Source organism: Rutidosis leptorrhynchoides, chromosome 4 (assembly GCF_046630445.1).
Source record: "Rutidosis leptorrhynchoides isolate AG116_Rl617_1_P2 chromosome 4, CSIRO_AGI_Rlap_v1, whole genome shotgun sequence".
NCBI classification, from domain to species: domain Eukaryota; kingdom Viridiplantae; phylum Streptophyta; class Magnoliopsida; order Asterales; family Asteraceae; genus Rutidosis; species Rutidosis leptorrhynchoides.
This window is the reverse complement of record NC_092336.1, coordinates 567,937,688-567,955,383: the sequence shown is the minus strand read 5'-3', so window position 1 is coordinate 567,955,383 and position 17,696 is coordinate 567,937,688.

Genomic DNA, 17,696 nt, shown 5'->3' with positions numbered 1-17,696 from the left:
TAGCAACCCATACTCGTCTAACCAGGCACTTCCACATTTTTCTGAAATGAACTTATTGCAATACTCTCTGCTGACAGTACAACCAGCAGAGAACATAACTGACCCCCAAAGCAGGCTTGAGCTGGGTCTTCATCGTGTTGAACCAGCTCAGGTGACTGCACAGCCAGTATGTTACTCGGATACTGTTAAGAGTCGCACTCCTACATCATTACCAGCCAGATCTCTTACACTATCTGGGTCAACATGTGTTGCCAATGAGTCAGCAGAGTCACCGCTGTACTTACAGACACCTTCTTCTGTCTCATTCGAAGGGCTGACCAAATCACAAGTCTGTCCCCAGAGACCAAAAACAGATGCAATTGTTGAGTCAAATTTATTTGGTTCTACAGTTGCTAACATAACTTGTTCTATTGTTTCAGTTCTTAGCAGGGTAGATGAACAGGCAGTGGGGGAGCAAAATAAAGATGTTGTTATTTCTACTGGTGATATTGCTGCCTCTGCTACTGGTGTTGGTGCCACTGATTCTGTTACTGGTGGTGCTGATGCTAGTACTGTTGATTCTGCTGCTGCTGGTGTGGAAGATGTTATCATGGAAGAACCTCCTGTTCTTGAGAAGGTTATTGACAATATTGTCAAGGATGTTCTTCTTGATGAACCTGTCACCCAGCCAAGAGTGGACCCTACATTAATGTCTGATGAGCCTGCTGATTCTTCTGATTCTTCTTCTATGGAACGTCAAGTTCTTACAGAATCGGCAGTTCGTCATCCTATTGGTCCGATTTTGGTTGCTACTGAACCAACCGCTGAGGTTGCTGATGTTAAGGATGCTGGTACCTCTGCTGACACAACTACTGATTCGACTAAGGCTTCTGTTACTGAGGAAACAAAGCCATATGTTGTGCAGGTACCAGATCCAGATGAAGTTGTTCCTAACTTCATTTTCAAGGGAGCTTCAATCTCTCCCAAGATTGCTATGCTGGTCGATCAACTGACCATTGATCCCGAATCTGCGATAGTCTCAGCCAGCAGATTACCTCATGAAGAGATGGTTGAGCTATTATCTCAGCTTGATAGACCAGCTAGAGAAGAAATTTATGAGAGGATAGCCCTGCTGGAGCAAATCAATGAACAGCCTTACTATCATGTTTTTGGTATGGCTCCAGCTGCTTCGCCATTTCCTGGTACATGGAGGCCTCTCAAGTTTGTCATCGATCCTACTACTGGTAAGTGTGTTATGCAAAATGTCCCTGATTCGCCAGTACCTTCTTCTTCCTCAGCTTCTTCCTCCTCATCTTCTTCTGATGAGGATGCTGATGAAGGTACTGGTAAGGGCGAACCAGTCACTCATGATAACGTGACTGGTTCCAAAGACAACCCAGTGGATCTTACTGATGACAATACTGATAGTAATGCTGACAAGGATATCAGTGGTTCTAAGCCTTCGGGCGAAGGTAAAAACGATGGTGATCATGATGATGAGTCAGCTCCTGACCTTCCATCTCCACCACCCCACGGTGATACTCCTCTGTTAGCTTGTGCTGACCAACCTTCAACCTCTGCATACTTAAAGTTCAATGCAGATGAGGTTGCTGATATTTCCACCTTTGCTGTCTATAAGACACTGCAAGGGATCACACCAAATTTGGAGGAAACTATTCGCAGAGCTATTGTTGATAGTGTCTCTGCTGCTGTCAGATCTGCTGGAGAGGCTGTTACAACTCCTATTGATCTTAAACTCCAGCAGGTGTGTGCTTTTACTGATGTGGCAGTCGAAGCAATCACAAAGCACCACGAAGATGAAGAGGAGCTTCAAAGGCGAATTATCTCTCACAATGAGTACTGTGAAAATATCACCCGACTCCAAGCTGATTTGGATGCTGCTAACCGCAGAAATACTTTCTTAAATGAGGAGAACAGGGTGTTACACGAGAGATTGGAATCGCAGGAAGCTCAAATGGCTAACATGATTCCTGCTGCTGCCTATGTTCAGATGGTTGAAAACATGCAACGAATGGCTGCTTTGCAAGGTGATGTTCGGGCCATCGTTGAACAAATGGCTATGGGTGTAGCTAGGAATGAAGTTAGATCCTCCAATCTTCTGCTACGACAATTTGGTGTGGATCCTGGTGCCCATCTTACTCCAGAGGTTGCTGAGTGGAACAATTTTGCCTTCTCTGCTCCTCAGTCAGACAGTGATCTTGATGCTACTGTCTCCCCTTCTATTACTGCCCGTGCTGATGACAAAAAGGGGGAGAAAAAGTCTCAAAAGAAATCTAAAAAGAGAAAATAGTCTGAGGGGGAGCATGAACATGAAAAGGCTCCTAAACAACCCAGGAGAGATGGAGATGGTGATGGTGATGGTCAAGACACTGGCCCTAAGCCCAGCAACGCTCATACTGAAGCTGGTGGTGCACAGGCAACTGGTGGTACTCAACCCAGTGTGTCTGCCACACCAGTGGATGATATTGGTTCTGGCAGTAAGCCCAGTGATGTTTCTGATATGGCTGTAGCTGAAGCTTTTGTGCTGTCTCAATCTATTGAACGTAAAATGAAGAGGAAGTTAGAGAGACATCAAAAGCGACAGCAGGAACTAGATGATGCCTTCAATGCCAAGTTTGAGGCCTTTGCTGAACTTAAACGTCGTAAGATTATGCACAGAAGATGGCTGAGTCCAAAAGCATTGGAAGTCGATGATGACCTGACTGCCTTTGATAAACACAGAAAAGAGGCAAGAAAAAGAAATGCCAAGTTCATGGTCAAATACGACAAACAGAGGGCAAAGCTGTATGCACAGAGAGCAGAAAGAATCAGGAACATGACTCCTGCTGAGATGAAGGATTACCTTGATTCTACTGAGTCAACTGGTGGAGTTAGAGCTGATATTTTCATGAAATGGGTTGATGCTATGTTAGAACCCAGCTCTACTCCTCAACCAGCATCTGCTGCTCAGCCAGCTACACAACAAACACAGCCAGCAGAAACAATCATCCTTAATGATGATGATGCTATTAGACAGGGGGAGCATCTTACTATTGTTCCTTACCTGCCTCCTATTCAACCAGTATCGACACAAGAACCATCAGCTGAACCCAGGCCTATTGACAAATACAGGGTGAAATCTGCTCCTAGGGACAATCAGCCCCTGAGGAAAGGACCCCTATTCGAGGCAGCTGATGAAGGTACTGATGTGGTTGAGCCAGCTGATACTAATCAGTCAGCTGGCATTGATGACACAGCAAGGAGTGCTGTGATAGAAGACCCAGCCAGAAGTGTGCTGCTGGGTAGTACAAGTGTTGAAGACCCAGCAAAGTCGGTTGAGCTGGGTGCTAAACAAGTAGGTGATGAAACGGTTGATCCTGCTCACTTCACAGTCTGGGGAAGAGACGGCCAAACATTTGTTCTATCTCCTCTTCCTCCCCAGATTCAAGTTTACTTTGACAGAACACAGGATAACCGGGTCAATCAGCATCCAGTTAGTTCATCTGGCAGCTATGAATCATCTATGTATCCTCCATCTTCCCCAAGGGTTCATGACAAACATATCACTTGGGAAGATGACTCAGTAACCCATGGTGAGCCGAACATCAGAAAAATGAACCCAGATGAAAGAGATGCCTACAGACTTCAGATCACTGTTCCAGAGTTGCTTGAACAAAGACAAATTGAACTTAATGAAAGAATTCGTCAAGTCAGGCTGCTGCATCACCCTCTTGATCAGCCACACTATATTGCTGCACTAACCTTTGGCGTTGACATTAGGGTGTACTTGAATAACAGTGGTCTCAGGCTCTCCACTACTGATGAAAGAATTCATTTTGAAGATGCTCTCCAGCTGGGTATGGATATAAGGGAGTATTGTGCTGCCCTTAGTACTGAAGAGGGTAGAAAGATGGTTGAAGCAGTAAGATCCCTGAACATTTCTTATGATGATTATCTGATGGGTTTAGCTGCTGAAAGGGAAGCCAGAGAAGCTGCTGATGCTGAACTTGCTGAACGTTCAAGGCTTCAGGATATTGAAGACAGATTGGCTGCTGACAGAAAGCAACAGGCTGAGTCCCTCAAACTAGCCAGAGCCATTGTCAAAGAACAGGATAAGGTTTTTGATAAGATAGAAACTGCTGAGAAAGTACCTACCACTGCTCCTGTAGTACCTGATCACAATATTGAGTTTCCTGATACTTACTATAAGAGCAGGTATGGTAATGTGATGAATAGAAGATCTAATCCCTGCAGAATTATCAAGGTAAACAGGGGGACAAAAAGGGCTTTCAATGTTGTCAGGGAGAACAATGTTCAAGAAAGGATTAGTTTTGATGACTTAAGAACTCTTGGATTCAGTGAATGGATAGAAATCTTGGAGTATTTCATTGGTAAAGGTGAGAGTGCTATCAAGAGTGCTCTTAAGACTGAACTCCAACAGTTGTTCAAGAAGGCAACTAAGTTTGGGAATGCTCCAGTAGTTGATGTTGACGAATTTCTTGCTCAAAAGCCTAAAGGGAAGCAACCTACTGGTGAAGGACCAACTGGGAGAAGCCGAATTGTTCTACCTCCTTCCATCCCTGTTTTTGACCCTGCTGAATTACCTCTCCTGTTCCCTGAAGCCTGGAAGATTAAACAAGAGGAGCTATCTGATGAAGAAAGAGAAAGAGAAAGGGATAAAGATAGATAGTCTCCTATGTGCTTAACTTGTATCTTTGTAATTTACTTTTTATTTTTGAATTATCTTGTAATTATTGTATATATCTGATGTAATGTAAGTAAAGTGAGTTTATCTTCAAAATCATATCAAATTATAAGATATAGATAACTCGTCAAAAGATCCCAAAACAAACTTAAAGGGATGAATTTACTGTCTACTCTCTCTAGGTCCCTAAGTGCTGGCTTTAGTGTTTTCTCTTCAAGTCATAGGTTTTGTCATCATCAAATAGGGGGAGATTGTTGAGTCCCCAAAATAATTAAGGATTTAATTATGACAAAACAATATTTATTTGCACTAAAGTGTTATGTGCAGCCAGCACACGTTTGTTTATGTATAGTCAGCTAATATAGCTGTGTCGAGTGTTTAGTATGCTGCCTAGTCTATCAGCACAAGGTAGAAATGTATTCTTCGAATCAGCACAGGATGTGCACCCAGCAAATCAAGAATATCAAGTGACTCAGCATATGAAGGACCAGTAAGTCTGGATATTAGCATACAACACAAGACAGCCATGCTCCATTACAAGCATGGTAGTTTCCCAGAGTGGTCTACATCAACGCACTATTCAACAGAAGTCGAAGACAAAGTTGAACAGAAAAGGACAGGAGTCGGCGGCTGACAAGTGACCTTACAAGACCACGTGGGAATGCAGAAGTGGAACGCATGTGCAGACATGTGTTATACTTTATTCATACCTAGGGAACACAACATTCCATTTGTTTAAATCAAATGGTAGTGCCAAACCGAATGGGTGTGTTCCAGCAAATAGCTACCTAAGAGGAAAGAAGGAAAGCACGCCTTCTGACACAATTGTCCCCACAAGTACAAGGCATCCAATGTACTAGTGGACAATAGATTAATTACACAGTTAATAGAACTACTATATATATTGTTGTATCCACTATTGTAAAAATTAGTGGTGTGGGTTTATCTGTTAGAGTCAAAACCGTGTAATAGCTTTAGTTTATCTCTTAGCTATAATCTAGGTAATCTGTATCAACCAACTATCATTTCCGCCAAGGATAGTTGTGATTCTTTCTGATTTAATCAATAAAGAATAACAGTTGAAAATTACCTGTGACTCTATCTTATTTACTACAGAATACTAAACGTGATTAACTGACTAGTTAATTAAGAAAAGAATTGTATTCACCCCCCCCCCCCTCTACAATACTCCTGTTGTTATTAAGGGACCAACATATATATATATATATATATATATATATATATATATATATATATATATATATATATATATATATATATATATATATATATATATATATATATATATATATATATATATATATATATATAGCAAGTAGTCAATTAAGTAATATGATGATTAATAAACGTCCAATCAATATGAAAACAGTAATCAATCAATAACTTAATTACATACAGCTTTAATAATTCGCACAGTAACTTTATTCAATAATATCAATATCGTGGTTCTTTTAAGTTGACGGGTGGATTTATTAATAATATAATAATAAATTTGGTAGACATTCGATGAATTGAAATGTAACAGAAAGAAAAAAAAATAAAGAAAGGAAAAAGTAAAGCAGCCATTGAATTGGCATCTTCTACCGTCAGTTTTCATGGGGTACTATTTCGTAGTCCGTTGTTAATCCGTAGCGGATAAAAAAGTCTTCGGAAGAATTCTAAACTTTTAAATTAAATATATTTATTTATTTTGGTCATTTTGGTATAAAATTCGATCCTTAATTTGTTAGATAAAATTTACATCAACTGTCCCTCTCATTTCTGGGTAAAATATAAAAAGTGTTAAAACTTAACAAATAGTTCCTAAATACATTTTTAATAAGCCTAAAATTTATAGAACTCATTTTCATATCACCTTTTATTTTAAAATTACATAAGTTTGAATTTAACTTGCTTAATATCAATCGGAACATTAAACGAGTATTACAATCATTTAACATTTGTTTTTAATATACTTTATTTATATATAGAGATATATTTTAAATAATAATTATTATAATATCCTATTTCTATTTTATTAATTTTTAATAATAACAACATATAATACTTCAAATTATATTTCGAATTATTATTTATATATACATACACACATATCTATTTACAATTAATTGTTTGTGAATCGTCGAGAGCAGTCGAAGGTCAATTGAGTATATGAACATCGTTTCAAAATTTTCTAGACTCAACATTACATACTTCGCTTATCGTATTGGAAACATATAGAGATTAAGTTTAAATTTGGTCGGAAATCTCCGGGTCGTTACAGTACCTACCCGTTAAAGAAATTTCGTCCCAAAATTTGAGTGAGGTCGTCATGGCTAACAATAAAAATGTTTTCCTGGCGAATATAGGTGGTAAATAGAGTTTTATCATTACCGAGTAATATAGATTAAACGATTCGGTTACTTGAAGCGTATGGGTGAAGCTATCATAAAAGATTGAAATAGGAAAGTAAAGATTCGTCTTAACTTTTGACAGAGTCAGGGTTGAATTCCGGAATTCAAGGGATTTAAAGGAATTCTTCGAAATCTAAAAGATTTGATTCTTCGGCGAATAAGGAAATTAAGATCTCTATAATTAAATACGGTGATCTGCCTCGATTACTCTATCTGATATTTCCAATACAAATTAAGCTCTTCTGTTCTATTACTCTCACAATTTCTATACTTTCTTTCTTAGTTCATGCATCCAAAAGATTGTGAAAATGCTTAATCCCGTTCTAATCCTTGATATTTTCCTAATTATCATCTCTGTCATCCTTCTTTTCAATCTCCCTCCAGAAGAACCTGTTTAATTCTACTATTACCTTGGGGTGATACTATTCTTAATTATACCGTGTCTTTATATTGCTATTCGTATTAATATCCACGGTTAGTAACCTCCGTGTTTTTATTGGGCTTTATATTTTCTCTTATATTTTGGAGCTCTTTACCTTTTTATTATCTTCTCGACCTCTAGTAAAGCGAGTAACGGTCCAGAATTCGTAAGTATGATATTTCGAATGAACTTAATGTTCTAAACAGGAAGGAACGAAATCGCACGATTTGATTTGTCAAATTACCAAAATCACTGAGAACAGAACTATCAAGAATATACTTTCTTGATATGTTCAGAAGTTAAGCAGAATGGAAGAGTTATGTAACATGGCACATGATGATGTTATGTTCTGTGAATCATCACGTTCCATTAGAAACCCAGCATGACTTACTGTAATATAATCACGTTGATCAAGTGTCATTATATTATACTAACTCATGCATCAATTTCCATCATTACTTCATTAACATTCATATTTTAAGCTCGAAAGTTTACAGAATATAGAAACTAACAGTTTCTATATGATGTAACACTGATAGCACGAAGAGATTAATGATTTCAGATAAGAATAATTATGAAAATATCTTCAGAAATATCGAAGATATTTATGATGATATTTTGGAATTTCTAAGTTCGATGGTTGATGAGGAAGATTTTCCGCAAGATTTTAACATGAGTACGGAGCAAGATATTCGTTGAAGGTTTCATCGGATCCAGAATTACCTGGATTCTTTGAATATATGGTATGGTGCTTGTATTTGTCCTTGGTCTTCTTCGTGGTTAGCTCAATCTGTTTTCCAGTTCCAACTTTTCTGAGCTTTTCCGACATACTAATCTTTATCATCAAACTTTCAATGATTATGGTCGTTTACGGTTATCTACAGTTTCTGCTGCTTCATTCAGCTTTTTCAACATTCATAGTATTGATTTGTGACTGAGTGCTTTTCAGAATTTCAGAACAAGAGATTATAATTCCAAGAGTTAAATGTCATATATATAACTGTTGATGTAGATATGCTGTGAGTTTTCAAAGTACTGATTGCTGATTCCCGGTAATTGTTATGGCAGTTCTCGTTACAAGATGCGGATGAGTATATGATAGGGTTTCAATGAATAAATATAATGATTTGTCAGAGAGATTTAAGCCAAGGAGTGACGAGGTTACTGGTACGTCTGCTGGTAATATGGTGGAATATAAAAGAATTCTCCGGTATCAAAAGGGTAATTGTATATATCAGGATTATAGTAAGGCTACTTCGAATGAAAAGTAGAAGTTGACTTGCTGGAGCTGTGACAAAATTGGCTACTTTAAAAAGGGATCGCAAAGTTATTTTTGGGTAATAATAACACTAAGAAATTAGCATAGCTACGTTTTAAACGTTTACTCGGGTTTCGAGTGGTTGTAAGTGCATATCTATATGCATCAATCTTTTCTTCTGTAGATGAAGTGTGGTTGGTTCATCCTTTCGATTGAGGTGTTTTCAAGAATTATGAAAGGTTTGAACGCGGATTGTAATCGTGAAGATACAAATGAGGTTTAAGATGAAATCAAGTGGCAACTTGAAGAATTATTTAGTTTCATATATTATAATCAATATTTTAATTCATTTTAATTATCCAATGTTATTAGTCCACAGTCGATAGTCCACAGTTGACAGTCCAATAATTCATATATAGTTTAATATATAATATTCAAATTAATTAATACTTGTCGTGACCCGTATACGTCTCAGACTCGATCACGACTCAAAGTATATATATTATTATAGAATAAACCTCAACCCTGTATAGAGAACTCAATCATTACTGCATATAGAGTGTCTATGGTGATTCTAAATAATATATATAGATGTGTCGATATGATATGTCAAAACTTTGTATACGTGTCCCGATATTTAAAGTGCGTAAAATAAATAACAGAAATTAAATGATGATAAATAAAGTGCGTAAAGTAAATAACAGAAATTAAATGACAATAAATAAAATTGCGAGAATATAAATTGCGATAATTAAATTGCGATAAATAAAATGTAATACGGAATTAACAGTTAGCTAGGATTTTGTTAGCGTGATTTCTTAATAAAATTTAATATTGTTAATTAGTCTGTTTCTAATCAATTTTTATTGTGTCTATTATTTCTTCATTATGCCACTTGTTGAATTCTGATAGGTCAAAATCCAAATATGAAATTGAATCTGAATGAAAATAGTTATTCTTTGGTGAACGGATACGTATCTCGGTGGTTGTAAATAGGATAGTGAATAACTGTTGAATCAGATTCGAAGAATATACAGTGTAACTTATTAATGTGAAATTTAAATATTCCTCGGGTATTACCTACCCGTTAAAATATTTTCATCATTAACAGTTTGTACAAGAGAATTTTTAATTACAATCTTTATGAGAACATATATACATATATATTTTCTTCAGATGTATTCATAGATTTAATGAGTTAATATGATATTAAACTCATTTGCTTTTCGGTTGGAATTAGAATAAATAATCTCTAAAACTTTAGAGATTACATATTCGACATGTCGAACGAAGATCATACTCAAAGTACAGATGATGATATTGAAGCATGGATTGTTGATGGTAATGGTGCTGTTATTGATTGTACTGTTGGTGCCGGTGATGTTGCTGAAGCTGGTACATTTTGCACCATATTCTCCGATTTGATTATTCGAGCGTGAAGTTTGTTGACTTATTACTCCAGGATGATTGTCGGTCGGAACGGGCGGATGAATAAGGTTTAGAATTGTGGGTAGAATATAATCTTGTCGAGTTACCCTAGAAATGAGACTGAAAATGGTGTCTCGAACAGGTTCGCCGGTAAACGCTTCAGGTTCATTGTCAAGAGGTGAATTCGGTTGGTGGAAGGGATTGCCTTCTGCGCGTTTCCATTAATTAAGTCGACTACGAACCCATCAGATGAATTGATAATAGCTGATTGGTTGATTCATGCCGATGACGTTTTTCGGAGCTTAGGTGAACATCTATGTCGGAATAGCTGTCGGAATCCGAGGGACTCGATCTAGTTGAGGGATTCATCTCGTGCGATCAGATGAAGGATTTTCGATAAGAAATAAATTATGGGATGTAGATTAGTATCCTGCAATACATAATTTACATATACATATATAATACTAAAATCTCATAAGTTATGGAGGAATCTACGGAAGCTGTCAGGCATCGGTAACAATAATAGGTACGCTAAGATATGAATTAGCAGATATGCTAGGATATAAATTTTTGTCTATACACTAATCATGCAATTAATGCAATAAGATGTGTCTAGACTAAGGATGATAAGCAAGTGATTCTCTAAGAATGATAAGCAGGTAATTTTTGACACAAAATGATAAGCAAAACTTTTGACATGCAGACACGGTCAAAGTCCAGACTCACTAATGCATCCTAACAACTTATCAGTTAGACACACTAATGCAGACATGGTTCGCTAAGACCACCGCTCTGATACCAACTGAAAGGACCCGTCCTAAACCATCTGGACGAAGTCACCAACAACTGGTTCCATTGCGATGATCGACTCCAAATACTGTCTTTAAAATGAGCAAATGCACAGCGGAACATTTCTTTCATACCTGAGAATAAACATGCTTTCAAGTGTCAACCAAAAGGTTGGTGAGTTCATTAGTTTATCATAAATAATCATTTCATAATTTTAATAGACCACAAGATTTCATATTTCCATTTCTCATAAACATACGTCCCATGCATAGAGACAAAAATATCATTCATATGGATTGAACACCTGGTAACCGACATTCACAATATGCATATAAGAATATCCCCATCATTCCGGGATCCTCCTTCGGACATGATATAAATTTCGAAGTACTAAAGCATCCGGTACTTTGGATGGGGCTTGTTGGGCCCGATAGATCTATCTTTAGAGTTCACGTCAATTAGGGTGTCTGTTCCCTAATTCTTAGATTACCAGACTATATAAAAAGGGGCATATTCGATTTCGATCATTCAACCATATAATGTAGTTTCAATCACTTGTGTCCATTTCGTAAAACATTTATAAAAAACAGCGCATGCATTCTCAGTCCCAAAAATATATATTGCAAAAGCATTTAAAAAGGGATTAATGAAACTCACGCATATAAATATTGTAAAACAGTTAATAAAGCATTTGCATGTATTCTCAGTCCAAAAATGTAAAGAGTAAAAAGGGTAAATGAAACTCACGCATATAAATATTGTAAAACAGTTAATAAAGCATTTGCATGTATTCTCAGCCCAAAAATGTAAAGAGTAAAAAGGGTAAATGAAACTCACGCATATAAATATTGTAAAACAGTTAATAAAGCATTTGCATGTATTCTCAGCCCAAAAATGTAAAGAGTAAAAAGGGTAAATGAAACTCACGCATATAAATATTGTAAAACAGTTAATAAAGCATTTGCATGTATTCTCAGCCCAAAAATGTAAAGAGTAAAAAGGGTAAATAAAACTCACGCATATAAATATTGTAAAACAGTTAATAAAGCATTTACATGTATTCTCAGCCCAAAAATGTAAAGAGTAAAAAGGGTAAATGAAACTCACGCATATAAATATTGTAAAACAGTTAATAAAGCATTTGCATGTATTCTCAGCCCAAAAATGTAAAGAGTAAAAAGGGTAAATGAAACTCACGCATATAAATATTGTAAAACAGTTAATAAAGCATTTGCATGTATTCTCAGCCCAAAAATGTAAAGAGTAAAAAGGGTAAATGAAACTCACCTAATGTATTTTGTAGTAAAAATAATATAACGACATGGACAATTGTAGGGTTGGCCTCGGATTCACGAACCTATATCATACTATATATGTTAACACATATAATTGTAATCGAACAGATTGATATATTATTATCTTAAATTATGTATATATATATATATATATATATATATATATATATATATATATATATATATATTTATTTTGTGTATATATTTAAAATGATTAACATTTATATAGTTATATTAAAATATATATTAAAAATACCTAATTATTAAAAATGTTAATATAATTAGTACCTACTTATATGTAATATTACTATATGTATATTTTCATATCAACAATAGTAACAAAGGTTGTATTTGATTATTATGATTATATTAATAATAACATTGATAAAAAAAATATTAATTATAGTAATAATAATAATTATCTTAACAAATCTAACACTAACTAATAATATTAATATTAATAACGATAATAATAATAATAATAATAATAATAATACCTTAGGAGAATTAATAAGCTTAAAAAAATGAAACTGTTGCTACCCAGAATTGAACCCGCAACCTCTCGATTAACCCCAACACTCTTAACCATCTAAGCTAACCCGATTTTCCTTATTTAATTCTATGCCATATATATTTTACCCATGTTTATCTGTTTTCATCTTCTAGCCCATTTTAGAATTTAACATCCTAGTCTGAATTCATTAATAAGTCCAATAGGCCCAAGTTGTTGAGTTAAATAAAAAGTTTTGTAGCAAGCTGGGATTGAACCTTTGACCTCTCGTTACACCCAAGCACACCTAAACATGTGAGCTAACATGTTTTTCTGAAATTAACCTTAACTGTAACCTATATAACTCGAATTTTCCTGTTTTTGCTTTTTCTTCTTCTTTTTCCAAATCTAATTATCATCATCACTAAACCATCAACCTATTACGAATCATTTTCATCATCTTAAGCTAATTATTATCATTATCCCCATTTGTTCATAATCATAATCAATTAATAATAATAATAATATTGATAAATGCTAGTAAATATATAATAATAATTAATAATAATAATTAATAATAACTATAATATTAATTATACCTAAAAAGAATTTGTGGGGTTCTTGAAGATTGACAGAAAGGAATTGAGTTGCATCCATTATTAACACCAACATCATTGTTATCTTTTATCATCATCATAAACATATCATCTACTTATCATCGACATCATAATCATCATCTTATACTCACTATCATCGTACGTATTACCATATCATAATCATGTAGCACCATCATTAATATCATCGGCTTACCATTATCATCAACAGCACTTAATATCGTCATCATCATATATTCATAATCATCGAGCATCATCATTTTTACTCAACATCATCATCTTTTATATCATCATCACCTTCGTGTATCATTAGCGTATCATCTCTCATCATTTCTCAGAATCATCACCTCGATTCATCATAATCACTTTCACTATTTATCGTCTTCTTCAACGTATCATCTCTTTCTTCATTTCACCATCATCGTCGTGATTTAACAGAAACTTTTACAACAGTGGCTGTAATTGCAACTGCACTTGCAAAACAGAAATGATCATAGTAGTAGTAGCTATTCACGGTAGTGGTGGTTGTCATGGTTGGAGTTGAAGATAGTGACCGGTGATGGTGATAGTTTAATGGTTGTTAAGGGTGGCGGTTTTATGATGAGAGAGGGAGGAGAGAGAGAGAGTGAGTGAGGGGTGATTGTGATGGTGGTAGCTGCCGGTTTAGGGTGATGGTAGTCGGAGGTGGTGGCTCGCGGTGGTGGAAGGTCGAGGGTGATGGTGGCTCAAAGAATAAATAGAAGCAAGAATTGGTGATAGTTGTGGTGTGACTTCCAAGACAGAAAACGATAACAGTAATAAAAGGTGATGGATGAAGGTGTTTGATTGTAGTTTAATGATTGTATCTTGCTGAACCAGAAACAATTTAAACGAAACAGCGGTTATCCATGGTTATAACATGGTGGGCTGATCGAATATTTTGGGCAGTAAGTAATTAATAATGATGATAGTTCGTTGATGGGGTTTTGGTTGTCGAGTGATTTGTTACTGGGTTATTCGATGGTACTTAAAAAAAATAAGGGGTTTGTGATGGGGGGTGATATCTACTCGCAAAAGAAGCAGAGAAAAATATGCAATGGTTGTGTTTATATCTATATGCTTTTATCTATATATTAATAATATATAGAGGTGGTGGTTGTCCATGGTTTCCTTTGAATAGAAGTAGATAAGAAAAGATGCACCAGTTGTGTTCTAGTATTTGAACCATAAAGCAGAAAACATGAAAGAGATATGGATAGTTATGAGTTAGTGGGTAATCAAGTATGTATATATCTATATTTATAAGTCTTATATCTATATATATATATATATATATATATATATATATATATATATATATATATATATATATATATATATATATATATATATATATATATATATATATAGCAAGTAGTCAATTAAGTAATATGATGATTAATAAACGTCCAATCAATATGAAAACAGTAATCAATCAATAACTTAATTACATACAGCTTTAATAATTCGCACAGTAACTTTATTCAATAATATCAATATCGTGGTTCTTTTAAGTTGACGGGTGGATTTATTAATAATATAATAATAAATTTGGTAGACATTCGATGAATTGAAATGTAACAGAAAGAAAAAAAATAAAGAAAGGAAAAAGTAAAGCAGCCATTGAATTGGCATCTTCTACCGTCAGTTTTCATGGGGTACTATTTCGTAGTCCGTTGTTAATCCGTAGCGGATAAAAAAGTCTTCGGAAGAATTCTAAACTTTTAAATTAAATATATTTATTTATTTTGGTCATTTTGGTATAAAATTCGATCCTTAATTTGTTAGATAAAAATTACATCAACTGTCCCTCTCATTTCTGGGTAAAATATAAAAAGTGTTAAAACTTAACAAATATTTCCTAAATACAATTTTAATAAGCCTAAAATTTATAGAACTCATTTTCATATCACCTTTTATTTTAAAATTACATAAGTTTGAATTTAACTTGCTTAATATCAATCGGAACATTAAACGAGTATTACAATCATTTAACATTTATTTTTAATATACTTTATTTATATATAGAGATATATTTTAAATAATTATTATTATAATATCCTATTTCTATTTTATTAATTTTTAATAATAACAACATATAATACTTCAAATTATATTTCGAATTATTATTTATATATACATACACACATATCTATTTACAATTAATTGTTTGTGAATCGTCGAGAGCAGTCGAAGGTCAATTGAGTATATGAACATCGTTTCAAAATTTTCTAGACTCAACATTACATACTTCGCTTATCGTATTGGAAACATATAGAGATTAAGTTTAAATTTGGTCGGAAATCTCCGGGTCGTCACATCTAACAGAGGTTGATGTAGCTTCTTTTGATACAAGTAATCTTCAATTTGCATCTTCCAAAAGCCAAAGTCTCTCCCATCGAATCGGTCGATTCTAAACTTCCCGTCTTCCGCCATCGTTCCCTTAATGAAACCTTCTGCTCTGATACCAGTTGTAAGGATATTAGGACCCAAAACAACACAAGTGATTCAACAAGATCGCTCACCGATAGTAATTCTACAAGATTACTAACCCACTTAATGAACGAAAGATTATAAATGCAAGAAATGTAAATCGACACAAGAGATAACGTGGTTATATGCAATCGTTGTGATTGCTTTAGTCCACGGACCAACTAGAGAATGTATTTACTGAATATTTGTGGTGTGTTTACAATGAGTTACAAGAGGGTCTATTTATAGAATGATTTAAGGAGTAAGCTAAAAACAATTATTTGAAACTTCATGTGAGTTTCCTGGAATCTTCCCTCTAATTGTTTAAAGTTCTCCATATCTCCAACAATATCATCTCTCGTGTATCTCACACTCATGGCTATCTATGCCGTTGTAATTATCCCTTAGCGCCTTGCTAGGGATTGTTTTATTTATATAATTGATTCTTTGGTCGTAAAAAAAAAAAAAAAGCTTGTGATTACTTTTACAAAGTGTTTTTTTGGCATTCAAGTATCCGTATTCCACAGCTGAAAATGAGATGGGAATATGAGATCCTCTACTGTAATTACCAATTAAGTTGTTTAGAAATCATACATATTACATATAATTTAATAAATAAGCTTCTGTTTGTTCTCCTTACAAAACCCGCAACTTGACCAATTGTGTAAAAATATCATCAAAACATGTGACAAAGATTGATGATATCAGTCAATCCCGCGAGATAGATTGTCAACTGCCTCATGAAGATTATGACACTATATTGATGATATTATATGATGGCGTGGGGTTCTTCCTCTTTTTCTATTTTTTTTGGCAAAACAAACAAAACTAATATTATCAAAGAACTTTCATCGACCGATTTTGTAAGATCCAAATAGAATATACGGAAAGACGACGAGCCTCACAACTAAAAATCATACCTACCACCCTAACAAGCCAAAAAAGCTATCTAGAAGTGGGCTAAGCCGAAGAAACACAACACCGGACAAAAAGACCTACAAACAACCATTGAAACTGACAAAAAGGATAAACAAAAGCTAACAAACACAAGCCATGAAACTACCCTAACAAAAAACTAGAAAACTAACCAAACCCGAGCAAACTAATAATAAACATCAACCACACATTGACCGGAACCAACTTAAAGGCAGCCTAACTTGTCCGCAACAAGAGACACTTTTGTTTTTGCTCGCTCCCGACTTAGATATCTTTCCATCAACTGGCCTCTAGTTCCTTTTTTTTTAAGCTAAAATAACGAATACTATTAAAATAAAAGGAAACTTCATGTATAGATGAAAGAATCCTAAATCAATACAAGAAAAGAAAACAAACTAAACGACGAGAAGTTCGAAGAGTATAACCAACCTAAACTGGCCTCTAGTGCAAAGGTGTGTTATTTTGCATTTAATATGTGTGTTTGGAGTGCAATCACGTTTGAGTTATTAAACCTCAAACCATTGTTTCAAGATTATATTGCCCGTAGTCAATTTCAAATTTTTAATGCAAAATTTTTGAATTTTTTCATTTGCTCAAGTGTAATGGTGTGATTTTTTAAATTGTTGTCAACTGGAAGCCCAAATGTAGTTAATTTGATTGCTTCATTATTGTTTTGGCATCCATAATCCATACTTGAGTGCACCTTCTCCTCGTATGTTAAACTCATGTTGGGTGTCCTTCAACCCGTACGACAAGTCATTTACCTATTCTCAATGTAAGTATATATTCAAAATTCAACCTGACCAACCTGTGGGAGATGTATATATTCAAGCTATTAACATTCATCACATTTTTATATTTATGGTTAAATGCTTTA